This window comes from Prionailurus viverrinus, chromosome B4, assembly GCF_022837055.1.
Source record: "Prionailurus viverrinus isolate Anna chromosome B4, UM_Priviv_1.0, whole genome shotgun sequence".
NCBI lineage: Eukaryota > Metazoa > Chordata > Mammalia > Carnivora > Felidae > Prionailurus > Prionailurus viverrinus.
In genome coordinates this window covers 85,014,924-85,042,350 of record NC_062567.1, presented here as the reverse complement: position 1 = coordinate 85,042,350, position 27,427 = coordinate 85,014,924, and the positions used below count along the sequence as shown (strand labels likewise).

Sequence of the window (27,427 nt, the reverse complement as noted above, 5' to 3'; positions counted from 1 at the left end):
TCTTCCAGTGCATCTGACCCTCAGGTGGCAGGGGTGAGATATAGGAGATTTTCCTGGCCAAAGAGCTGCAACTGTATTGAAGACAAATTCCTAATAAGATGTTTTTTTTTTCTTTAAGTTTCAGTCCCACCTTCATATTTAAGGTGAGGGCCCTCTTCAAAGCAGAGGTTTTTTTAGGGAGGGAGAGGGAGAAGGATTTCCAAGGATAGACTTAAGGGGCTCAGGAAATCCTCTCAGATTTTATTAAAATTTTGTGGGGCGCCTGGGTGGCTCAGTCGGTTAAGCATCTGACTTCAGCTCAGGTCATGATCTCGCGGCCTGTGAGTTCAAGCCCCGCATCGGGCTCTGGGCTGACAGCTCAGAGCCTGGAGCCTATTTCAGATGCTGTGTCTCCCTCTCTCTCTGACTCTCCCCTGTTCATGCTCTGTCTCTCTCTGTCTCAAAAATAAACGTTAAAGAACAATTTAAAAAAAAAATTTTGTGCATATGCCTATTTTTTTTCTGGGAATAAGAAATCAAAGATTATAAGATTCGCAAAGAGACCCACAAAGCCCAAAACGTTACCAACCACTGTTCTATAAAACTTTACCTAGCCAGTGGCTGTGTTCTAAATTACTGCCCCCCCCCCCCCCAAAGAGAAATTGTTGCCTACTCTTGCTAATTCTGTTAACAAATATTTAACCACAAAACACTTTGTGGTTAGAAGATGTTATCCTGGTTTCTTATATTTCTCAGTCTGTCAATATCTTCTGTCTTTGACTCCCCAACCACTGCTAATTATAAACTTCTCTGCCTATAGCTGTTTACAGAAAAAGCTTAGGACGTCTTTATAACTTATGCTTTTTGTCATGAATTACAGTGACAGCTTATTTATTCTTACTTCTTCTGTACCAAAAACCTGTGTGGGTAGGAATCCTGTTCTGAAAAGGTTTGTCCTCTGCCATTATATTTGTTGAATATTGGAATGATAGAGTTTCGTAGACGGGGAAAGCACTTCCCTTCCTTGAAAATTATCGGAGTTGACAGAAGAGTCACAAAGGAGATGAAAACTGCCACATCCTGTCTGATTCTGGGTTTGATTCTGTCTAACCCATTTGTATCCATATTTCCATTAAATGACTTCTAATATTTGTTAGGATCCCTGTATTAAATAAAATAACTTTTAAGATTCTTGGCTCTTCTGAATTAATGAAAAGGAATATACTTTTCCTCTGAATTAAAATCTCTACAATTCAAAAACAAAAACATGCCCACTTGTTAATGAGGAATGACACCACAAACACTGCTGTGTATGCAAGCCATTGAATTTACAAAGTTGAAAAATTGCATGCAAAATAAGGGTCGAGGCAGTGATGAGCCAAATATGACCCATCAGCATTCATCATGGAGCCTCTGGCATGAAAAAGAGCATTCTTCTCCTGAGACACATGGAGAGCAGAGAAAAGTCAATCAGGGTGAAGAAGCCATGCATTCCTTCTACGTATATGTGACTTCTCCTGAGAAATACATTGTTTATCAGTTCACATCACAGAAAAAGTAAATCCTCATTCTTGAGCTACAGACCAGTCAAAAGATAAGCTTTTCTAATAGTACTTTATATGATATTCACTTTATTGTATAATGTAAGCTTTGTTATTAACTTAATTGAGCTGATGATATCCATGAGTGGAAAAATTCAGAGGTGGTAAATCAGCCACTAAATTTGCTTTCTGAAAGGAAAGCTTATTTTGTTATTTAATTTGGTTGTTTTACCACGATATAGAAAATCTGTTTTTCATTAGTTTTTTTTTCTCCCTAATGTTTATTCTCATTTTCAAATAACCCTTTGCTTTCTATATGTAATGATTTCCAAATCTTTCTCACCTTGTAGGAGTAACACTCTGCTGGCTCTCTGACCTTGTGATGAAGAGATTTTTACTTTTGTTGAGTAGTTGAGTTTCCAAATCATAAATCTGGTGGCAATCTTGTGATGCTTGTCACTGGAGCGCTGAGCAATTTATTGAACTATCCAATCCTTCAGAAGTGGCATTTTGCTTGATAGGACGTTAGAGGAATCAGATTTTGCTAAGAATGTGGCTTTGCTTGGGTCATTGGCAAAACAAACAAACAAACAAACAAACAACAAAAAACAAAACCAAAAAAAACCCCTGGCTTTTTTTTTTTTTTTTTTTTTGGGCAGAAAGCTCTTGTTCACAACCTCAAACCTAAGTACCAGTCTTATTGGAAGAGGGAATGGAATAGTTTCTGTTGAGCCCCTACTATGTGCCTATGGCTGTGACCAAGATATACTCCTTACCTCCATAGAGCTTACAGTTTACCAGGGAAAAGAAGTAATTAAATAATTATGATAGTACATGTGATTGGTATTATAATAAGGCATTATGGCAGTGGACATAGCATTTTGGGTCAGAGAAAGCCTTCTGGAAAAGGAGGGTGTTAAGGTAAGACCTGAAAGAACAGTAGAAATGAGATGGGTAAAGAATGATGGGATTGGGGGTGAGGGTAGATAGTTTTGCAATGCTGGGATGGAAGAAGATGACTTCTGGCAGAAGGAATAGCATATGCAAAGCATATCTGAGGAATTAAAATGAGTCCAGGTAGCAACAGAATATAGAGTTTGGGTGGTATGAGGTGAGCTGGAGAAGTAGGGACCATTCATTTGACAGTTATGTACTGAAGGTTATGCGCCAGGTGTTGGTAATATCAGCCCCCATCAACTTTACTTTCTAGTGAAAAAGAGACTAGGTAAGCAAGGAAACAAAACCCAAAATTAGCATAGATTTGTGATAAGTGCAGTGAAAGACATTAACAGTGCACGATAGCAAGGTGGACATGGCTGCAGAGTTGTCCCGGATGACGCAGTGGAGGAAGTGACATTTAGATTGAATCATGAAGGACCAGGAAAAGCTAACCATAGGGGTAAGAGAAAGAACATTGCCACAGAGCAAATAATCATCAGGAAAGAGAGGGGGATGTTAGAGGTTTTACAAGGAGGCTAATGTGGCTAAAGCATTATCAATCTAGGAGCAAAGTATTGTGAGATGAAGAGGTAACTCTTCTGAGTTTTACAGGTAAGGAATCTGAGAGGCTATTTGCTCAAGGTTATTTCTAGTACTAAATAGTAAAGCTATGAAAATAGTACATGCCTATATACTATATCTTTGTCCAATCATATGTTTGTTTACTCACTCAATTAATATTTATTGGCAGTCAGGCATCATGCTATATGCTCCATATTATAAGCGATAAACAAGATTCTTGCCTCCATGGGGCTAGGGTTCCATCTTTTCCCTGAGTTATGTTGCATCCTTGTAGGGCAAGAGGAAGACATAAGGACTTATATCTGTAAGTAATGGGAAAACAAAGATTAATATGTCTAAGGAATTAAAGGGGAATTGTTTGCTTATGTAATTGGAATAAAACTTCCAGGATGATTAAATCTCCATCTCTAATTTTTTCTGTCCTTCTCTTAGTTCTTTACTCTTGTGTAATTCAGTTTTGCCCAGTTCCAGAGTTCGTATGCACATACCACTCTGTCCAAAAGGAGAAAGGGTCCCAGAATTTCCATCATAAGTCCTAAGCTTTGTGCTGATTGAGTTGATCTTGACAGAACCAGCTTAACCCCAGGTTCCATATTTATTCCTGAACAAATTATCGCGATAAAAATACTCCCAGAAATTCTTAGTAGGGTGTGATGTCAAGTTGTATGTGCATGGTAGCATAAGGAAAAGTGTGCGCAGAAACTTTTGATGAGTGTTGTGTTGTCACATTGAAGGGGGAGTCAAAACTGACATTTAGTGGACAGGGGCTAGGGATTCTAGAGGTACTTTAATGCGTAGGATATGTCTGCACCACAAAGAATTGCATAACTTTTGGATGTGCTTCTGGACTATATATATAGGTAAACAATTTTATATAATTTTACCAATTGTGAGTTATTAAATTTAATACACAAGTTATTTGACTTTTAAAATGCTTAACACATTTTCAAAGAGGTTGAGTTTATTTTTATTATTTATTTTTATTTTTTATTATTACCTACCTTAGGTAATATTTAGAAAAGAGCCTGGCGTATAATATAAACTGGTAAACATTTATTTAATGAATAAATTAAGACTGTTCCTTTTTTCATTTATTTTAATCTTTACTGTGTACAATACCATCACATGATTTTTCATGCATCAGATTTTTTTCCCCCCAAATATCTACAGCTGGAAAGGAATTTGCATTGTTAAAATGTATTTGGCTTTCGAATTTTATTGTAGTCGTTTATCTTTTTAGCTTTCTTGGGTATGGACACTGGACTTGGCAAATTTGAATTGCTACTTTAAGTAATAGTAATAATGATGGGCTCCTGGGTGGCTAAGTCAGTTAAGTGGCCGACTTTAGCTTGGGTCATGATCTCATGGCTCGTGGGTTCGAGCCCTGCGTGGGGCTCTGTGCTGACAGCTCAGAACTTGGAACCTGCTTTGGATTCTGTGTCTCCCTCTCTCTCTCTGCCCCTCCCCCACTTACACTGTCTCTCTCAAAAGTAAATAAACATTAAAAAAATATAAAGTAATAGTGGTAATGAGAACTTTCTTTTCCTGTTATTAATTACTTATTTAGTAAGTAGAATATTTCAGTTTATTTTAGGTATTCTTTTTTCCCTTTTTAAAAAAATTTTAAATTTTAGTTTGTTAATATACAGTGCAATATTGGTTTCAGGAGTAGAATTCAGTGATTCCTCACTTACATACAACATCCAGTACTCATCACAAGTTCCTTCCAACCATCACCCATCTAGCCATCCCCCCACCCAACTCCATCCATCAGCCTTCAGTTTGTTCTCTATCTTTAAGAGTCTCTTATGGTTTACTTCCCTCATTCTTCACCCCCCTCCCATATTTTCATCTGTTTTGTTTCTTAAATGCCATATAAGAGTGGGATGTCTTTCTCTGAATGACTTATTTCTCTTAGCATGATACATTTTAGCTCCATCCATGTCATTGCAAATGGCAAGATTTTGTTCTTTTTGATGGCTGAGTAATATTCCATTATATATGTGTGTATATATATACACATACACACACGCATATACATACATACATACATACATACATACATACACACCACATCTTCTTTATTCATTCATCCATTGGTGGACATTTGGGCTCTCTCCATAGTTTGGCTATTGTTAATAATGCTGCTATAAACATTGGGATGCATGTACTCCTTCAAATCTATATTTTTGTATCCTTTAGGTAAATAGCTAATAGTGGAATTGCTGGATTGTAGGGTAGTTCTATTTTTAGTTTTTTCGGGAACCTCCGTACTATTCCCCAGAGCTGCTGCATCAGTTTGAATTCCTGAAAAATTTTGTATAATTATCTGAACCTAGAACTTAGCTGTTTCACATTTAAACATGAAGTGTAGTTTTGGTGGTACTGTTTGAGTATATCTGAGTTTATATTGAGTATATACTGAGTTTTCTAGAAGTATAGCTACTGGGTATATTGTGAGAATATTGTACTTTGTTCAGAATTTTTCTAAGATTTATTGACCCATTTGAAAAAATCTCATCATGGTTGGGATGTTGCCCTGGTATTGGAGTTAATCTGTTTAGTATACCTTATCACCTGCATTTGTAGGTGTCTGATTTCATGCTGGTTTACATATTGGAATACATTTGTTTTATAAATTACTTTAAAAATTCTGCTTGGTTTTATTTTGAAAATTATATTGATTTTTGAAATTATGTATGGAGATAATTATATTTGAGAATTTAATTTTAGTATAGAATGAAGGCATCACAAAATATTATATAAAGGATTATTAGGTTTGATCATGTTGAAGTCACTGGTTTAGACCCATCAGAGACCAGGCCTGGAGTTGGGGGTAGGGTCAATACCTGTACAACCTCATTAATATACACTCATAGAAGTGGATATTGGAGAGATATCCACACTGTCCATTAAATGCTCATTTTATTGTTAAATGTGAGCCTTTTGCAAGATAGAATTGGAGTTTAATATTAAAAAAAACTGTTTAACCTTTATTTTTGAGAGAGAGAGAGAGACAGAGCTGAGCAGGGGAGGGGCAGAGAGAGAGAGGGAGACACAGAATCAGAAGCAGGATACAGGCTCTGAGCTGTAGACACAGAGCCTGACGCAGGGCTTGAACTCACAGATGGTGAGATCATGACCTGAGCTGAAGTAGGCCACTTAATCGACTGAGCCACCCAGGTGCCCCTGGAGTTTAATTAAAAAATTTTTTTTAAAAATGTTTTTATTTATTTTTGAGAGAGAGAGTGAGCGGGGGAGAGGCAGAAAAAGAGAGGGAGACATAGAATCCACAGCAGGCTCCAGGCTCTGAGCTGTCAGCACAGAGCCCGTTGTAGGGCTCGAACTTACAGACTGTGAGAACATGACCTGAGCCAAAGTCAGACACTCAACCGACTGAGCCACCCAGGTGCCCCATGGAGTTTAATATATTTTTTTTTTTTAAATTTTTTTTCAACGTTTATTTATTTTTGGGACAGAGAGAGACAGAGCATGAACGGGGGAGGGTCAGAGAGAGAGGGAGACACAGAATTGGAAACTGGCTCCAGGCTCTGAGCCATCAGCCCAGAGCCTGACGCGGGGCTCGAACTCCCGGACCGCGAGATCGTGACCTGGCTGAAGTCGGACGCTTAACCGACTGCGCCACCCAGGCGCCCCTGGAGTTTAATATTTTTAATGTTAAATGCATTCTTGGGGAAAATCCAGATTAAGGTGACTTCTCGTTTTGAAGATACACACCAATTGCTTTAAAAAGCAAGTTCATCTGGGATTAAATGTGATATAAATTTTATTTCACATTGAAGATTTTATCAACATAGATTTCAGATTCTCTCTTGACTTAATTCATCTCTGCGTAGTTACCTCTCATTTGTTTGTTGTTTTAACACACCATTTTCCATTTTACTGTTGTGAACTAAATGCACAATTTCAGCATCTACAAGGGTTCTCAAATGTACAGCCTGACCTGGCCATGAAGTCATGAAAAGGAATGACTGAAATACTAATTTCTATTAAAAGAATCATCAGGGAATCAGTAGAAGGATAGAAATGGAAGGCAGCAAGTATAAAACATGAATAATGGTTGGTTTATTTTATATGCTAAATAGTTGAGACAACTCATAGACTAGAGTTATACAAACATATCTGGTTCCTTTTAAACAGGGTTTAAAAACAAACATTTGAAAATCGCCATTTTAGATAGTGGGAGTTTAGATTTTTTTTTTCTACTGCTATAAAATTCACACCCAAGTGAAGATCTTCTATGCTGCCTTGAATTAAATTACAAACCAAAAAGGTATGCCTATTCCTTTGGTCATACATATTTGGTGCAGTGCACACATAGCCCTCTAGGGTGTTCGAGGAGCACAATTGAGAGTCATGTGAATTTTAAAGAGGGATTTATGGAGTGCTCCTAGGTCATACTTCTAAAGCTTTTCACTTCTAGGACTTTCTAAGTTCCTATAAAATAATTTTTTAATATACCAAACCACCTGTAAATATGCAGGACTTAACTACTTGCTCTTGGATAATCTTAAGTGCATAGAGAAAGTGCAAATGTTACCACTTTTTTTCTTTCTCCTTGTGTGTGGATGCGATCCACAGTCTTTACAGTTTCAGGGGTAGTAGTTGATCTATTTATTTTGTAATTACTTAGCAGAGAATGGCTCTGACCTTTTGCTTTTGTGCTCCAAATTTCTAGCTTCTCCAGTGAACTGCAGTATATGCTTTTGCATTGTTTTGTATGTGACACTTTTTCACAAAGCCCATGAACTATACAGCATTGTCCCTTAGTGAGGTTTTCAGTTTTAACGTATTATTTTATGTCAGCTGGCTTTTTTGGTTTTACATCAACATTGTAATCAGTAGCTAACATTTTGTTAAGCGATTTATTGGTGCTTATCACTTGTCAGGTTTTCAGTTTGCTAACTGCTGACATGATTGTCATTTTCTTGTTCAGAAAATGGTTTTTGCAGTTTAATAAAATGTTACCAAACATGTAATTTTCTCTCCCCTCTCTTCCCTCTTGTTGACCTTGCCTATAAAATAGGTATCTCCTTCTCAAAGAAACATATTGTGTTTGAAAGTCTGAACAATTAAAACATACCAAATATGGGTCAGTAGATTTCAATTGCTACTTACAAAGAAGACCGTTATGTGGAGCATGTCATACATTTATGTGCAGAAATGTTTTTAAATGTTTTTATTTAGCTGTGAATGTCCCTAGCACAGTTCCTGCCCTTTAGTGGGTGTTCAGGAAATGTCAGATGGAGCAAAATGAAGAATACATGTAAATGATCACTTTCTAAGTTTAAATAATAAAGAATTCTAACTTTAATTCATTTTCTTGCAACAGTACATCCTGGGGAATGGGCTAGCCAATAAACACGTCATGAACCGGTCTTACTGGATTTATACTATTAGTTTATATATTCATATATTCCTTATTCCTTTGAATTGTGTATTTCATTTCAGCCACTTTAATTTTGAGCTAAGATAATTTTTTTCCTTTGTGTGAGTTTCAGCAACAGCAGGAAAAATTCTGAAGGCCTCCTGATAGCTGTTGCAAACTCTTGATTATAAGGAGTAAAAGAAAAAGCTGAGGAGACATTACGTACAAGGCTACATCTATGGTTGTAAAGTCCCTCAACTCTCTCCCTCCCCAACTTTTACTTGGGATAGTGGAGGCAATTTATCAGAACTCTGTTCCAGTTTATGGTTGAAAATAGCTGCTAAAATGTAAGAAGGTTAAGTTCCTAGAGTATTAGAATTGAATAATGAATAAATACCTTGGATTTATGTTTATCATCTGTTGTAACAAAGAATGGGGTTTATGGTTGACTTAATATGCTGGTTAATGAAATGTTACTAATGCACAACATAGAGACTACTCATTTATCCAGGATGACTGAGAAATGGATTATTATGTACTTTGGATCTCTAACGGTTGTTACAAATACTACATCTTCTATAGCAGTGGTTCTCAACTGGGGGCAGTTTTGCTCCTTAGGTGACATTTGACAATGTCTGGAGACCTTTCTGATTGTCAGGGTGGCGAGAGGAAGAAGCGCCAACTATCACTGAGTGGGTAAAGTCCAGGGATGCTGCTAAACATCCAGGCAGAAAAACCATCCTCACGACAAAGAATGATGTGGTCCAAGATGTTGGTAGCTTTGAGTTTGAGAAACACTGCTCTGCAGATGAGCACTTTTTATCAAATTATATTCAGCAAAATTGAGCTATAGTACAAGATGGCAGCAAGTATTTTCGATGATTTAGATGATAGTTTAGTGTCTACAGTGCTTCTGTGTCTTTACTCCTGTATTGGTGAAGTGTACAAGAGTTTATGAGGCTTCCCAGTTGCTAGATGGATAAGGATGTTATGCTGTGGCACAATTATTTGAAGAGGCTCAATTAATTCTTGTGTCATAATAGTTAGTTGGAATTGCAACTTCTTCCTTATAGGGAGGATTATTTACATTTCACATTATAACAGAAGTGAAATATAACTTAACTTTGTTAGTGTGTTCTTAAATTTTTTAAAAAATGTTTTATTTATTTTTGAGAGACAGAGAAGACAGAGTGTGAGCAGGGGAGGGGCAGAGAGAGAGGGAGACACAGAATCCGAGGCAGGCTCCAGGCTTTGAGCTGTCAGCGCAGAGCCCGATGTGGGGCTTGAACTCATGAACCGTGAGATCATTACCTGAGCCAAAATTGGACGCTTAACCACCTGAGCCAACCAGGCTCCTGTTAATTTGTTCTTAAATGTACTTTACAAATAATAGGTGATGTGGTCTTGGAGGAATACTTATGTCAACACAGCTGTTGTTAGAATAGCCCATGCTTTTATTTTGAGCTTACTGAGGGAAAATAAGAAAGAAAAATTTTCCTCCTACTGTAGGATAAAGTTTATTTCTGTGCACAATTCAAGAAAATGGAAATGAAAATTATGTGTTTCTGGGTAGAAAAACAAAGGAATCTGTTTATTAGTCACTCAATTAAATATTTATTGAGGACTGTCTCATTCATATTCTGGGTCTAACGTGGTAAATAGAACTTTTTATGATGTCGTTTACTGAATTATTTGGAAAATAATAAAAGTTTAAAGCATGAACTGAAATTAATTTTATGTCTATAGTAGCTTCTTACACACATGGATTCAGATATAATGTATGATACTTACAGCTATCAAGACTTCAATAATAGAAGCGGCCTATTTTGTGACCCTAATCTTATCCCCTGAACCACTCTGAATATGAGTTTATTAAATACTTACCATCCTTAAGTGGGTTTATGGAATTATTCCTTTTCACTAAGCACACATTAAACACCTGATATGTACTATGCCATTCTGTCAAGAAGGGACAGAAACATGAATCAGGAATAGTCCCTGCCTTCCTGAGACGCTGCAGGAGGAGGTACTTGGCCAGGGAAGAGAAAGTTGGACAAACAGGTGTTGAGAATGTTGAGTGGGATAGGAGCACTGAGGAGATAGAGTTATGTGAATAGTAATGTGTCATAAGTGGTAAAAGATGATAAAGCATGAAAGGAGCAATTTGTCACTTATACCTGTGTTGACCTCTTTTTTTTTTTTTTTTCTTTTTTAACCTGGCTTTGATTACTCTTAACCCTTTATGTTGGATACTTTTAACTCTCCACTACATTGAATAATTAGCCTTGGGAAAGGCAGGGTACACACAAGCATAATTTATGTCTGTTTCACAGACTCTGAGTTTCCAAGGAAATGAGTTCTCTAAGCACAAACTCCGTGCATTGATTTCATGACACTTCATAACAAGCCTGTGGCTTTCAGGGCCTTTTCTCTGAATAGATTAACATTGAATAAACAATGAAAATTCTTGAGCCTATATATTCTGCAGTTTCTATTTCAAAACAAGTCCTAATTCAACTTTTAAATGTTTTTTGTTTTGTCTTCGTGATATAAAATTGACCTGAACACACTGCTGAGAGAGAGAGAGAGGAGACAGAAGTGATGCAGGCAACTTAATCTCAACATGTCTAAAATAGAATGCATTGTTTTCCAACATCCTTGTGCTTCTTAATCCCCGTGCATTTTTTCTGCTCTTTTTTTTAATTAAAAAAGTTTATTTATTTTTGAGAGACAGAGAGAGAGACAGAGAGACAGAGAGACAGAGAGAGAGAGAGAGAGAAAGCGAGCAGGGGAGGGGCAGAGAGAGACATACACAGAATCTGAAGCAGGCTCCAGGCTCTGAGCTGTCAGCACAGAGCCTGATGCAAGGCTCGAACCCATGAACCGTGAGATCACGACCTGAGCTGAAGTCAGACGCTCACCTGACTGAGCCACCCAGGCACTCTGTATTTTTTCTGTTCTTCAGTGTAGCTCCGGTGGATTTCATTCATGTCAGTCTTGATACCTTCAGAGTTGTTGTCCACAGCAGTCATACTGATCTATAGAAACCATAAGTATGAAGGGAATAATATAAACAGATAATATTTTTTTAATGCCAGTATAGTTAACATACAGTGTTTTATGAGTTTCAGCATACAGTATAGTGATTCAGCAATTCCATACATTAGCCAGTGTTCATCATGATACGTGTATTCTTTTTTTTTTTTTTAAATTTTTTTTTTCAACGTTTATTTATTTTTGGGACAGAGAGAGACAGAGCATGAACGGGGGAGGGGCAGAGAGAGAGGGAGACACAGAATCGGAAACAGGCTCCAGGCTCTGAGCCATCAGCCCAGAGCCTGACGCGGGGCCCGAACTCCCGGACCGCGAGATCGTGACCCGGCTGAAGTCGGACGCTTAACCGACTGCGCCACCCAGGTGCCCCATGATACGTGTATTCTTAAACCCCCTCACCTATTTTACCCCACCCACCTCCCCTCCTGTAACCATCAGTTTGTTCTCTGTGTTAAAAATCTGTTTACAAAAAAATTTTGTTTCTTAAATTCCATACATGAATGAAAGCATATGGTATTTGTCTTTGACTTATTTCACTTAGTGTTCTACTTTTTAACTCCATCCATGTTGTTGTGAATGGCAAGATTTTATTCTTTTTTATGGCTGAATAATATTCCATTGTGGATATATACCTCATCTTCTTTATCCATTCATCAATTGACAGACACTTGTGCTGTTTTCATAATTTGGCTATTTTAATAATTGTGCAATAAACATAGGGGTGCATATATCTTTTTGAGTTAGTGTTTTTGTATTTGTTGGGTAAATATTCAGTAGTGGAGTTACTGGATCATATGGTAATTCCATTTTTAATTTTTTAAAAACCTCCATACTGTTTTCCACAGTGTCTGTACCAGTTTGCTTTCCCAACAGTATATGAGGGTTTCTTTTTCTCCACGTCCTCAGCAACACTGTTATTTATTGTGCTTTTGATTTTAGCCATTTTGACAGCTGTGAGGTAATACCTAATTGTGGTTTTGATTTTCATTTTCCTGATGATGAATGATGTTGAACATCTTTTCATGTGTTTGTTGGCTATCTGTATGTCTTCTTTGGAGGAATGTCTGCTCATGACTTATACCCGTTAAAAAAATGCTTATTCATTTTTGAGACAGAGAAAGAGAGCAAGCATGCAAGCAGGGGAGGGGCAGAGAGAGAAGGGGATAGAGGATCCCAAATGGGCTCTGTGCTGATAGCAGAGAGCCCTATGTGGGGCTTGAACTCCAAACCGCAAGACCGTGACCTGAGTCGAAATCAGATGCTTAACTGACTGAGGCACCCAGGCACCCCTGCTTCTGCCCAATTTAATTGGATTATTGTGTTTTTTTGGTGTTGAGTTGTATAAGTTCTTTATATATTTTGCATACTAACCTTTTATTGGACGTGTCATTTGCACATGTCTTCTCCCATTCAGTAGGTTGTCTTTTAGTTTTGTTGACTATTTCCTTTGCTATGCAGAAGCTTTTTATCTTGTAGTCCCAAAGGTTTATTTGCTTTTGTTTCCCTCGCCTCAGGAGACCTATCTAGAATGATGTTGTTATGGCTGATGTCAGAGAAATTACTGCCTGTGTTTTCTTTTAGGAGTTTTATGGTTTCCGGTCTCACATTTAGGTCTCTATTCTGTTTTGAGTTTATTTTTTGTGTATGGTGTAAGAAAGTTTCATTCTTTTGCATGTAGCTGTCCAGTTTTCCCAGTACCATTTGTTGAAGACACTGTTTTTTCCCCATTGCATATTCTTGCCTCCTTTGTCGGGGAGTAATTGACCATATAATTGTGGGTTTACTTGTAGACTTTCTATTCTTTTCCATTCATCTATGTGTCTGTTTTCTGTGCCAGTACCATAGCGTTTTGTTTCCTACAGTTGTGTAGTATATCTTGAAATCTAGGATTGTGATGCCTCCAGTTTTGTTCTTCTCTTTCAAGATTACTTTGGGTATTCGAGGTCTTTTGTGGTGCCATATAAATTGTAATATGTCTTCCAGTTCAATATTAGCAGATAACATTTAATGGAGTGCTTACTCTGTACTTTGGTGTTCTTCTAAGTATTCAGTGTCTAGTAAATCCTTCAGGTTTTCACAACAGTATAATATCAGAACTATTCTTATCTTTATCGTATAGATGATAAGTCTTAGGTACAAGAAGAACTTTCTATAAGTGGCATATCTAGTATGTGGCAAAGCCAGATTTTTATCTGGTGTTCTGATTTGGGATCAATGGGTCACAACAGCCATGCTATGCTCTTCTACTTAAGATTATCAATGTCCCCTCAGAGCCTACCAAGAAAATCAAACACACTTCTCATTTAATGACTTTTAATTCATTTTTTGCAAAACCTGTTGCTAAATGAAAAACTAAAAGTAAGAAAGAAAAATCCAGTAATTTTAACCCCAAATTAAAAATTATAGTTAATTCCACCTCAAGATAACTAAACAGGTTTCACAGGTAGAAAAAGATAGCAATTCAACACTAAAAGCAGGTTTATGTAAACAATAAAGAATCTACATGGAATGAAGGTTTATTTTACTTGTGAAAGGAGGAAGAAGATTGTTGGGAGCAGGTAGTAAATGTTAGAAATAGAGTACAGTGGAAACCCTCTTTGGAAAACACGATCCCCTTTCTTTTTTTAACCAATTCTTTTTTTTTTTTCTTTACCAATTCATGGCCCTTCTTTGGGTTTAAGATTATCCTACACTCAAGCTTCACTTTATAAGTGATCACACAGGGAAACACCTTCAGGGCAAAATAAAAGTTAAACACAAGAGTACACGTAATACAAACGATGTGTGCACGCACACCTGTATTTTCTCTTTCTCTCTCTTTCAAAAAATGTTTTGGGTTCATCCAAATGTGGTACTTAATTAAAATGACTTCCCTGGGGCGCCTGGGTGGCTCAGTTGGTTGAGCGTTGGACTTCAGCTCAGGTCATGATATCGCAGTCTGTGAGTTCGAGCCCTGCATCGGGCTCTGTGCTGACAGCTCAGAGCCTGGAGCCTGCTTCTGATTTTGTGTTTCCCTCTCTCTCTCTGCCCCCTCCCCCACTCATGCTCTGTCTCTCTCTCAGTGTCAAAAATAAATAAACATTAAAAAATTTTTTAAAATGAATTCCCTAAGATACTTTGACTAAAAACTAGTAAGTCAAGTAAGTTGGTGAGTGTGTTTCCCTAAAACCGTAACTTCAGTATATCATGTCTTACCGTGTATTTATTTAGCAGATTATTGGGAAAAATGTTGCTGTATTAAAAAATTGATTTGGGGCGCCTGAGTGGCGCAGTCGGTTAAGCGTCCGACTTCAGCCAGGTCACGATCTCGCGGTCCGGGAGTTCGAGCCCCGCGTCAGGCTCTGGGCTGATGGCTCAGAGCCTGGAGCCTGTTTCCGATTCTGTGTCTCCCTCTCTCTCTGCCCCTCCCCCGTTCATGCTCTGTCTCTCTCTGTCCTAAAAATAAATAAACGTTGAAAAAAAATTAAAAAAAATTGATTTAAAAATGCATAACTTTTCAACAGCTATAGAGGTCATTACCCAAAGTCATTATGAAATAAGTTTACAGTTGGCACACGAAGTTCCCTAAGATTCCGCCATTGCATTGCTTCCCGGCCTCATTTTCCCCACTTTGTATCTCATACCTGTCGACACGACTGTGTTGTTTATAGTTATGCATCCATATGATGGTGTCCCATACCTCTGTTTCCTCCGCATGGAGTATCCCCTTCTACGCACACACAGTGTATTTGTGGCACAATTGAGGAAACTTTGGAAACCCCAGTCCTTTAAAGGCGGTGGCTAGAAAATCTGCCCAAACTTTACCCTGGAAGGACACATTATCTTAATTATTCTGTTCTGAAAACAAATCTGCCCTCTGCCCTGGAGAGGGAGACACTGTGTCTTCCAAGGGTGTGTGGTATGCAAACATTCTAGAGCAGCTAGTCTGAAACAAAATATTGGTTAATGCCTTTGAAGAAAGTGTAGAAATAAGAGCCATTCTTGGAGAGTTTTCTTCCAGCAATTGTTGTGCTTGGCACATTACATTAAAATTATCCATTTACGTGTCTGGTTAGTGAGTCCATTTAAAGCAGAGATTTAATCGTGTCAATCTTTATATCCCTAATATCCAGCATAGTGCTTATGACAGATTAGAGAATCAATATATGTTTATGAAGTAAATGAATAAAAAAGACCTTTAAAAATCTGGAGAACTTGGGGCTCTAACAAAAGTTTTATTTAAGACAGTCCTTTAAACCACACTGAGAACAACTGAAATTTAAATACCAGGTGGCTCGTAGACAACCAGCTGGGTTTCTATGACCCGTATTCCAATACATTTAAAAGTAATTATTATGTAATGATAATGCCGAGTCTATCACTATTGTGTGCCAAGCATTGAGTTAAACTCTTTATAAATTATGCCTCACTATATCCTGGTAAGCAACCCAATGAAGCAGTTCTAATATTGGTTGCTAGTGGAAACAGATTCAGCAAAGTAATGTGACTTGTTCAAACTTGCATAGGTGGTCAGTGGTGAAGGTGGGATTTGAACCCTGGTGGTTTGACCCTGGAGGTTGTGCTTTTAAGCACTTAAATTGAACAGCCCCTCACAAGAAAGGAAAAAAAGAGATGTGCATGAATTAGGTTCTTTCAACAGATGCTCTGTTTCCCAAACCAAACTTGGACAGAATAAAAAACATGCCCTATTAACAGGTTCCAGCATGCATTTGGGGAAATAAACTGAACCGTGTTTGTTTTAGCAAGGATGTCTCTTTTGCAAAGGTAATGCTTTGAGGATGATAAGATGAGGTTGGCATCTTTGTCTAATGTTGGGGATGAAGGATCCATGAAGACACTGTTATTGCTAACCTTAAACTAACCTAGGGCTCCAGCAAGGCCAGCTTCATGGGCTTGTGACCCCTGTAGTCAGTTGCATAGGATTCCATATTTACAGGCTGTGCCTAGAAGGGTTTCCTTGGTTGACTTCCTGCTCTGCTGTCACTGTCTTGAAGTTCTTAATACTTTTTGAAAAAGGGGCCCTGCATTTTCATTTTGCACTGGGCGTCTCAAATTTTGTAGCTACTCATGGGCTGGAGTCTTGGTTAACCCTTTCTGGCAGCTCATGATAGGACAGTGGAGACAGGAGATAGACTGGCAACATCAGAAGAGCTACTGGCAAAGGTCTTTAGTAACCTGAGGTTATGCCAGGATCCGTGCTGGACTCTGTAGAGAAAAGCTCAGGTCCTAGATTTCAAGGCTGTGGAGTATACAATTCTCTGAGTACTTGATTATTTTATAATATCACCCTGGAACTGGTTTAAGATCTTCATTGCAGAAAATCAGTCTAAAGGGAAAAAATATTATAGACCATATTTTCCAGAGTTTTAGAGATCTTAGGTCTAGTTTCATTCTTTTTCCTGGTATGATGGTTTGTTTTAGTACAACTTAACCACTCTCTTTTACAATTAGCACCAAATCAATTAAATGAGAAATAATACTTCCTTCTGACAGAAATCAATATCTACCATTTCCATTTTGATGCATAAATTACATTGCTATTATCTTTATTTATTTAAAAAAATTTTTTTAACCTTTATTTTTTTGAGACAGAGACAGAGCATGAATGGGGGAGGGTCAGAGAGAGGGAGACACAGAATCCGAAACAGGCTCCAGGCTCTGAGCTGTCAGCACAGAGCCCAACCCAGGGCTCGAACTCACAGACTGTGAGTGAGATCATGACCTGAGCCGAAGTCGGATGCTCAACTGACTGAGCCACCCAGGCGCCCTGCTATTATCTTTAGTAAATGCAAATGTACTTTGCGATTTTAGGATGTTTGGGGGAGGCGGTGTGACCGTAGGCTCAATATATTCTTTACTATTGGATTTGCTACTATATTTCGGGAATGTTAACAACAGCTTTGATCTGTAGTGCTTTAGGGATACTGCCTGGCCAATGCTGTCTTTTCTTTCTTAGAAACCTTACTGAGAGGCTTTAAATTGGCCTTTGTCCTCTTCATCTGCGTTTGCTTCTAACAAACCCATGTGTAGTCCAGATCTTTTTTTTTGTGATTATTTTCATTGGTACAGTTTTATATCCCTGTCTCTTTAATATCTGAGCTCCCCTGCTGAATTCCACCATTCTACTACCAATGAAGATAAACACAGACAAGGAACCCTGATTTGTGTAGTAGTTTCTTAAAAGCCACTTGTCTTGATATATCGTTACTAGTTTATCCAGGTCCTAAATCTCTTCTGTTTTCAAGTGATTGTGTTTTGTTAGATAGTTAATTTAATTTTAGGTAAAACAGGAGAAATTCTGTGGGGGAATGGAGTTCCATAACCTCCAATTCTACAGAATTGTATGTTTTACTCCTGCAGACCCAGCAGAGGGAGCCCAAGGTAATGAACAAAACTTTCTCTGGTGCAGTTTTGATGACTCAGAACTAGTAATTCATAGTCAGATGGTGATTTTTTTTTTTTTTTAAGGCAAGGGGGTTAGGATACAGAGTACATGTGTGCGCGTGTGTGGGCCTGTGGGTAGAGAGTAGAAGAAAGAAATAAAATAGAAGGTGCAAGTCAAGTGAATTTTAAGATGTACGTGAAATGTGGTTGATGTATTACATCTCTAGCAGGAAAATGGCAAACTTGATGGACTAAAGCATTTGATTTTCAGATCCTGAGAAGCTACTTTAATGCTAAATGTATAAAACTACTTCTTTTTCTTTTTCATTTAGCCGGTTTTCCCCTTAAAACTTGTTAGATTGAATCCTAATACATTCCCATTTCTTGTGATTTTTATATTTAGGGTAATTTCCCAATGAACGCTTTATTTATTTCCTTCTTCATTTCATCAGCTCACTGACCCACACATTGTGTGTGTATCCATGTCTGAGTACAGAAAATCATGGAGGCTGTTTAAGTTTAGCTGAATATTTATTCAATAGATTAATCAATTAGTCTGCCAACTGTCCAAACAGCATTTGTTGAACTTTTAGTACAATATGAGGTATGGAAGGTGTGTGTCTGTGGGCATGAGGGGGTGCCGTGCAACCAGGAGAGGGAATCAAAACCTTTTTCTGTTCTCAACAGACTTACATGTAGCTGAGTAAATACATGTTCGGTAAACTGCAAAACATTACATAACCAAATGTTAAGCAGTAGTTCAAAGTGTACATAAAGTAAACTGGACATAAAGTGTGTGTAGAAGAGATCAACAGATCTTTGAGGTAGGTGGAAGAGCCCAGAAAGGCTTCAGGGAGGATATGGCCAGGCCTGAATGATAACTGACTTTGTGCCTGGAAAGAAAAGAGGGGACCAGGCCTTCTTTGGTAGAGAAGCAACTTGAGAAAGAATGGTTTATGATGGAGATACAGGTTCATTGTGTGAGGTGATGTTGTTTGTATATTGTGTACTCCTATGGGGTACTATTCACATCAAGCCTGAGGGAATGGTGTTCTTGGAGGTATCCTGTCTCTTATGAATGAGTTCTGGAGTGACAGGTTACATTAAACACTGGTTCTTTGCCCTTTGTATATTATAATCATCAGTAACTCTAATGAGAGGAATCTATAACATGGTGGGTATAGATTAGACTGTGTAATCAGACAGCCTGGATTTGAATAAAAAGAGATGTGTGACCTAGGATAAATTTCTTAACTTTTCTATGCCTTATTTCCCCCTCTTCTATAAAATGTCATGGTAATAATAGTGCCCACGGCGTCAAGTTGTAATGGTTAAATGGGATAGAATGTCATCTGCTTAAAACAGTACCTAGAGTCTAGTGATCCCTGAGTATTTGCTGTTATTATCAAAGAATTAATGTGTTATTGGAACAGAAAGCAAATGTCCTTTCTCAAGTGCAGAACTGTTTCATTAGACTTTCTGTTAAGAAATTTATGGGTTTCACCTAGACTACTTTGTCTTTTGCTGGTTGAGAATCAAGGAGCATATCATGTGGTTCAAGATTACGCTGGTTTTGCAGGCTGCTTGGTGGATGTATACCAGCATGGCCTCCCTTGTTTCAATGAAAAACAAAGATGACACTCATTTCAGTAAGTGTCCTCACCTGGGAATTTGGTGGTCCCCTTTGTGCCTGCAATGTCTCCACACTTTGCAGTTGCTTTGAACCACGCACAGAATATAAACTCCATGAGAGCAGGAATTGTGTACCTTGGTCACTGTTCTATCTCCAGTGCCTGGCCTTCACTTTTCTTTTTTTTAAAATGAATGGGTCAATGATTAAATGAAGGCATGATTTTAAAAATGAAACCTCTCCCCTATTACAAAATTTTTGGCAGTCTTATTCCTAGTATAGGTGAAGTAAGCATCACGACAGGATGTCTTGGGGGAAGGCTAATTAAATATCTCTCCTGGTGGTTTATCATTGCCATGAAGGGAACATCACTTATAGTTTAGATCACTTTATAGTTTACAGTGCTTTCTTCATGTAATTTCCTACAGCATTCAGGTGAATTCATTGTTTCTTCCATTTAATAAATTGACCTAGTCTCAGGAGAGTTAAATGACTGATTCAATCTTATATATGAATTACTGTGGACTTTGGACTTGATCAAGTCCTTGGACTACAAGTGCAGAGGGTTTTCTTTAGATGTGTGTGAAACCTGAATTGAGAGCTTCATGATTATCTTCATTCCCTAGGGAATGATGGAGCCTCGACAAATTTCTCATATCTATGTACATAATTTGTGAGATTAGGCTGGGATTGCCATGGAACATGCCCAAAGGGGATGTGATACGAAACAGAACCTTGAGGTAGGAGAAGTAGAGGGCAGAATTAGATTTCCACTTGGATAGGTCACAGAAATCATAAGTCCATTGCAACTGGAAGTCCCGGATGGGATGCTCTGGTAGAGGTTTTGAATAAAAGCAGTGGGAGTGTAGCAAAGGTCAAGATAGGGAAGACTGGAAAATAGAGGACCTGGACTAGGCATTAAAAAGCCTAATAACTTTATGTAGAACTTGTCTGGTGCTTGGATCAGGTGGAAACCTAAAGCCAAGTAACTGAGTTGCCTGTAACTGTCTGACTATAAACACTGTAGGAGGTGAGAGTTTGAAAAGACTTTATTCTTCAGTTCTTCGTCTTCTCTCTTGGGCTTGGAGAAAAGCCTTTATCAGATGTTGGTAACATTTATCATCTTCTGTGCCAGTGTTTATCTTATGGTCCGAGACGTGCCTGCCAATAGATTTTGCCTAACAAATTACACTCCTGTTGATTACTTCTATTCTGAATTTCCAACATCATGAAATTATGAAGTAGCTTCTTGAAAAAGAAATTTTAAAAAATGCCTATTCAATGAGATTGTTGAAACATACAATGACATATCCTTAGGTGCTTAGTAAATACAAACATAATTGAACTCAATCAACATTTGTGGGCATTTCTATTATATAACTTATAATTGGTCCCATTTTAAATTTATTTATGGCTCCCTGATTATATCATGGAGCAAATTTGTGTTGTTTTTACTCTCTAGTGCACTGCTTTGCTCATCATAGATGTTTGTTAAATGGATTAAAAGTTAAACCCTTTTACTTTTACGGAGTAAATTGGTGGAGAAATGGAGAAACAAGAGCTCCTCTGAGATAGTTGATATTTGGCAATTGATTTACTATTTAGCATGCCATTTCTTTATTTGTGAATTAATTTTATACATAGAGCAGGTTTACTCAATTGAATTTTAGAGCAGATTTAAAAATAACTGATATAAAATGACTGTAAAACAAATCATAGTATGAATGCAAAAGTGGAAATGGAAGCCGTTATGAAGCTATGAGTGTTTTTGCCTCTTCCACATTCCTGTGGCTTTCTGTGTGTGGTTTGTGTATGTTTATATGTGTGTTTCAGTTAGTCATGATAGATTTATAACTATGTCTTAAGGAAGGGAATGGGAATGCTTAGTTGTTAGGAAAATCACCTTCCTGTTTCTCTTTTTTTGCTATCATTTTAGTGTATATGAAGGAATTACCAACGTATATTTATACCATGCAAGATTTTCTTTCATTTAGGAAAGTATTATGTAAGTAATATCAGAATTTTGGGATAGCTTATTTTAGAATTGTGTAATAGTTTTCTAAAACTGGATATCAAAGCCTGAAAATTTCATTAAGGGTCAAGAAAAATGAAATTAGATACTTATCCCACACTATATAAAAAGATCGACTTCAGATGAAGATTTCAATACCAAAAACAAATCTTTAAACATTTAGTAGAAAATGTAGGTGAATGTGTTTTAGACCTAGCGGTAGGAAAATATTGCTTAAATAATGCATATAACATGTTCATTATAAAAAACGTAATTTTTACTATATTAAGAGTAGAAACTTGAGTTCAAGAGATCATTAAATTGAAAGTCCTATAACAAACTAAGGGGAGTTATTCACAATATACACAACTGTCTAAAGAATGGCGTCAAGAGCACAGAAACATCTCCTGCAAATGAATTAGAAAAATGGGCAAAGATCTTTTTTTAAAAAAAATTTTTGGGAGATATGCTTGCATGTGGGGGACGGGTGGAGGGGTTGAAAGAGAGAATCTTAACCATGCTCTGCACCCAACACAGAGCTGGACATGGGGCTTTATCTCATGTTTGTGAGACCATGACCTGAGCTGAAGTCAAGAGTCAGATGCTCAACCAACTGAACCACCCAGGGGCCTCATGGGCAAAAGCTCTTAATAGGTATTTCATAGAAGAGAAACTCTTATGCCTAACAAACATGTGTAGAGATGTTCATTACATCACCTCATATCCCTTAGTGATGATGGAAATGCAAATAGAGACAAGTATACAGTATTATTTTATACTCTTCGCAAAAAATTTAAAAGCCTAATAATATCAATTGTTGGAGAGAATATAGATCTGGTAGATGTTCATTGCTCGTCAGGGAGCTAATTGGTGCAATCATTTTGGAAAATACTGACATTTTAGGAAAAATTGCAGATTCACACATCCTTTATTCCAGAAATTCCACTACTAGGTATCAAGTGAAACTTGTTTACATGTATAACAGAAAACACGTACAAGGATGTTCATGTCAGTGCTATTTAGGGTATAACCTGGAAATAATCCAAGTGCATATCAGTAGGAGAGTAGATAAATAAATTGTGATGTATATTCACAATATAATATACAGCAGTTGAATGAAGTACAGCGTTTATAAATATGAATGAATCTTAGCAATATAATAGTTAAAAAACTCAAGTTCTAAAAAATCATTTACAACATACTGTTTTTATAAAGTTAACAACTAAAATATCTCTTAAATACTGGGAGACGTAGTAGTTCTGTATAACAAGGATGTCAAGGGAATTATGAATATGGAATGCAGTATGGTTATTGTCTCAGGAATCGAAAGGGATGTCATATGAGGTGACCACATAGCTGAACATGGGCTATGATTAGAGTGTTGTTGTTTGTTTCAGGTGAGGAGATTCATGGTTCCTACTTATATTATGAAAAATGGCTAAATAAATGAATAAAAGTGGGTCATACAATTATGAATAATAAGAATATGTTATAAGCCAGAGATTATGAGTAATTGAGTAATGCAACTTTGTGCACCAGAGGTACAAAGAGAAAAAAAAGGAAATAGTACCCCAAATATATGAATATTACGGAAATTTAGTATTTAACCATATTTTAGTGTATCATTGTACTAATCTCAATGAGATTAGACACTTGAATGGTAAGCATTAAATCATCAACCTAAATATATCTGTTAGATGTGGGGCGGGGGGCACCTGGGTGGCTCAATCCATTAAGTGTCTGGCTCTTGATCTTGGCTAGATCATGATCTCACAGTTTGTGGGTTTGAGCCTCACATCAGGCTTTGCGGTAATAAAAAAAAAAAAGATACGGGGACCTGGATTGAATTTGCTGGGTCAGTATGTGGAACTTGAGATCTAAATGTCTGCTTTCCTAAAAATACACTTCCTATAATTCACATTTGGTTATATTTAGAAAACAAAATTGGAAGCATCTTAGAATAGCAAAATTAAATCTATTGTGAATTATTGTAAATAAAAATACAATACAAATATCATGTAGTGTATACCACATCCAAAACACAAGAACTGATCAATAAAAGGGAAAGGAATTTCAGCTTACAAAAATATTGGGCAGTTTTTAGAATTTGGCAATACTATTTTGTAGTGAAACATATATATATTCCCATCTATATTAGCTGCTAGAGCTACCATAGCAAAATACCATATACTGGTTGCATAAACAATGGGAATAAATCTTTTCCCACAGTTCTGGAGGTCAGAAGTCCAAGATCAAGATGTTGGGAGGTTTGGTTTCGAAGCCTCTCTCCTTGGCTTGATGACCAACCTTCTTGCTATATCCTCATATGGTCTTCTTCTCTGGTCATAGGCATCTCTTTTTCTTATAAGGACACCTGTCATATTAGAGTAGGACCCCACCTTATCAGCCACAGTTAAACTTCATCACCACTTCAAAGAAGTTATCTCCAAATGTGGTTACCTTGCAAGGTATTGGAAGTCGAGATTTGAACATACGGATTTTGGGGGAACACAGCTCAACCCATAGCAACATCCTTTTCTTTTTTTTAAAAATTTTTTAACTTTTTTTAAATTAATTTTTGAGACAGGGAGAGACAGAGCATGAACAGGGGAGGGTCAGAGAGAGGGCGACACAGAATCTGAAACAGGCTCCAGGCTCCAAGCTGTCAGCACAGAGCCCGACGTGGGGCTCGAACTCACGGACCGAGAGATCATGACCTGAGCCGAAGTCAACTGCTTAACTGACTGAGCCACCCAGGCGCCCCAGCAACATCCTCTTCTGTGACTGTGATTGTTCCAGAGACTGCCTGCTCTTTGCCAGACCCTGTTCTAGGCATTGGAGTACAACAATAAAGCTTATAACTTATGTCTCACAGTGGACATGAAAAAGCAGTAAGGACCCCAAATTAGAGGAAAAATTTTTATGATATTAAATTTGCAAATGCCATTATCCCCACATCCCTGTCATTTTTTACCAAGGGCTGTAGGCTCCCCCCTTAATTGTTTGGAAGAATTAGCCACTTCAATAAAGAAATCCCTGTCGCTACTGACTCTAGAGTCTAGGCATGCCGTTTGTATTTGAGCACAGGATAACAGCTTAAAGAACACCAATAATTAGAAGCTTCTGTCACTGTGCAATTGGTTGTGGACTCATATTTGGAAGACTGTGTTTTCTGTGCCGACAAGATCTTGCTTCATGCTTTAGGTGTGTCATCTCTAAATGTGGTCATCTGGGCCTCTTGCGCCCTAGTGTTAGTTGCTCTAGGGGATGGCTACCTATCTCTTTTGAGGTACTCCTCAGTCCCTCAAAGAGAAGTTTAGGGAAGTCACATAGCACACATTTCAAGTCCCAAGAATAGGTTCCCGTTTTTGTAAAAGATGAACGTTAGTGGTATTGTGTCACATTCCAAAAACTGATACCTTATTGTGCTTGTTTGACAACACAGGTGGCTTTAAGGCAGGGAATAGATGATGTTGCAGAAATGGAGACAAATGACTTAGACAAGATAGGATTTTTTTTTCTCAAAACCTAATAGGTGTCAGCAGTCTAGGGTTGGCAAGGTGGTCCTCAGCAGAAGGCCCCTGGGAGCAGTCTTCTCCCCCTATCCCTACCCTGCTACCCCCTGTCATTGCCCCCAGAAAACCAAGGGAACAGTTTTCAGCATCACAGAAGCCTAGATATAAATCCCATCCTTGGCCAACACAATCAGTAAGGTTCATTCTGGGCTGCAAGTGCTTGGTTGAAATGGCCCAAGCCATTCAGCAAAATATTTAATGACTCCTTTGCCAAGAATAGGCAGAGTTGGGGCAGCATCTGTGAGGTCATAAAGAATCCTGGCTCTTCCCCCCACTTCCCCCCACCCCAACTCTACTTTGGCCTTCTTCATCACATCAATGTTTCATCCTTGAGCTTGTCAATTTATGTTTAAAAAATGGTCCCAGACATCATATCCTCACATCACTGCCACAAACAGGGAGGCAGGAGAGGAGGGAGGGGGACCTTTTCTTTTTGTGTCTTTCTTTCCTCTTTTTTCTCTTTTTCTTTTCAGAACAAAAGTTTCCTAGAAGCCCCTTAGAAAACTTCTTCTTGCAGCTTTAAAAAAAATCAGATTATTTTAACTAAAAACAAAAACCAAAAATAGTTCACCCGTTTCTCCCATCTGCCACCCTCCACATCTGGCAGTCACCAATCTGTTCTCTGTATCTTTGAGCTTGTTTATAATGTTACAGTGAACATGGGGTTGCATGTATCTTTTCAAGTTAGTGTTTTCATTTCCTTTGGATAAATATGCAGAAATGGGATTGCCAGATCATATGGTAGTCCTATTTTTAAGTAAAACATTTTATGGAAGTAGGGTTGACATACAGTGGTTTCTGAGTTTATGGTATACAACATAGTGATTTGACAATCCTGTGTTTTACACAATGCTCACCATAAGTGTAGTTACCATCCGTCACCAAACAATGTTATTAAAATATTTTTGACTATATTTCCTATGCCGTACTTTGCAATTCCATGACTTAATTTATTTTAATTTTTTATGCTTGCAGCAAGAATTACTATCAAACTCCAGTCATTAAGCCGGGACCCTTGTGGTGTTAGTGAAAGACTTGCCCCTAATGTAGCATACTCCCTACACTTGTGAGTTCATTGGCCAGCCAGGGCCTCAACTCCGAACTCTAATGACTTATTTATTTTATAACTGGAAGTTTATACCTCTTAATAGCTTCCGCCTATTTCGGCTCTTCCCTACCTGCTTCCCATCTGGCAACCACCAGTTTCTGGTGGGTTTTTATTAGATTCCACATGTAAGTGAAATCACATGGTATTTGTCTTGTCTGACTTCTTTCACTTAGCCTAATACTCCGTAGGACCATCCATGTTGTCACAAATAATAAGATCCCATTCCTTTTTGTGGCCGAGTAATATTTGTCTGTTTATACACCACATTTTTATTCATTCATCTATCAGTAGATTCTTAGGTTACTTCCATATCTTGGCTATCGTAAAGAATCCAATAAATAGAGGAGTGCATATATATTTCTGAATTAATGTTGCTTTTGCTTTTGGTGTCAGACACACAAAAATCATTGCCAAGACCTATGTCAAGAAGTTTACCACCTGGGTTTTCTTCAGGGAGTTTTATGGTTTTTAGGTATTACATTCAAGTCTTTAATCCATTTTGATTTAATTTCTGTCTATGGTGTAGGTTAGTGGTCCACCTTCATTCTTGTGCAGGTTACTTTCCAGTTTTTCCATCACCATTTCTTGATGAGACTGTCTTTTCCCCATTTTATATTCTTGTCTCCTTTGTCATAAATTAATTGACCATATATGAGTAGGTTTATTTCTGGGCTATGCATTCTGTTGCATTGATCTATGTGTTTGTATTTTATGCCAACACAATACTAAATAATGCTTTAATTACATAGCTTTGTAATATCATTTGAAATCAGGGATGTGATGCTTTCAGCTTTGTTCTTTCTTAAGAAAGAAATGGTCTTTTGTGGTTCCATACATATTTTAGGATTGTTTGTTATATTTCTTTGAAAAATTCCATTTGGGATACCCTCTAAGTATTGTGAAAGTCCGATCAATTATTTTTATTTGTTTTCATACACAGAAAAAAGAACTCATATTTACTTTTACTTTAAAATGCGGTTGGATATTACTTTCCAAGATTAGCTAATATAGCCTTTCTCTCTCCATTCTATTTTTGTTATTCCTTTGACTTCCCTTTATTTGGGAGGTTAGACCACAGAGGGATGCTGAGAGGAACAGAGTCAAATGATTTTAATGTTGAGGCATCTAGAAGTGAGGGGGCTACTGTGGCTGAGCATGAGGGAACACTGGGCAGTAACCTCCTTGGGCCAGTGACCAAGGACAAGGAAGGAAGCTGGATATCTGAGAAAATACCA

The 27,427-nt window shown here is 37.7% G+C and overlaps 1 protein-coding gene and 1 non-coding gene across 9 annotated transcripts in view; one reads left to right on the top strand and one right to left on the bottom strand.

The window, feature by feature from the left end:
- Positions 1 to 27,427, top strand: part of TAFA2 (TAFA chemokine like family member 2) — a 549,986-nt gene that overhangs the window by 109,943 nt on the left and 412,616 nt on the right. The gene's annotated exons all lie outside the window — the stretch shown is intronic.
- On the bottom strand, positions 26,052 to 26,203 carry LOC125171429 (small nucleolar RNA SNORA62/SNORA6 family). Its single transcript, XR_007154334.1, has one exon. It is a non-coding gene; the product is annotated as a small nucleolar RNA SNORA62/SNORA6 family (small nucleolar RNA).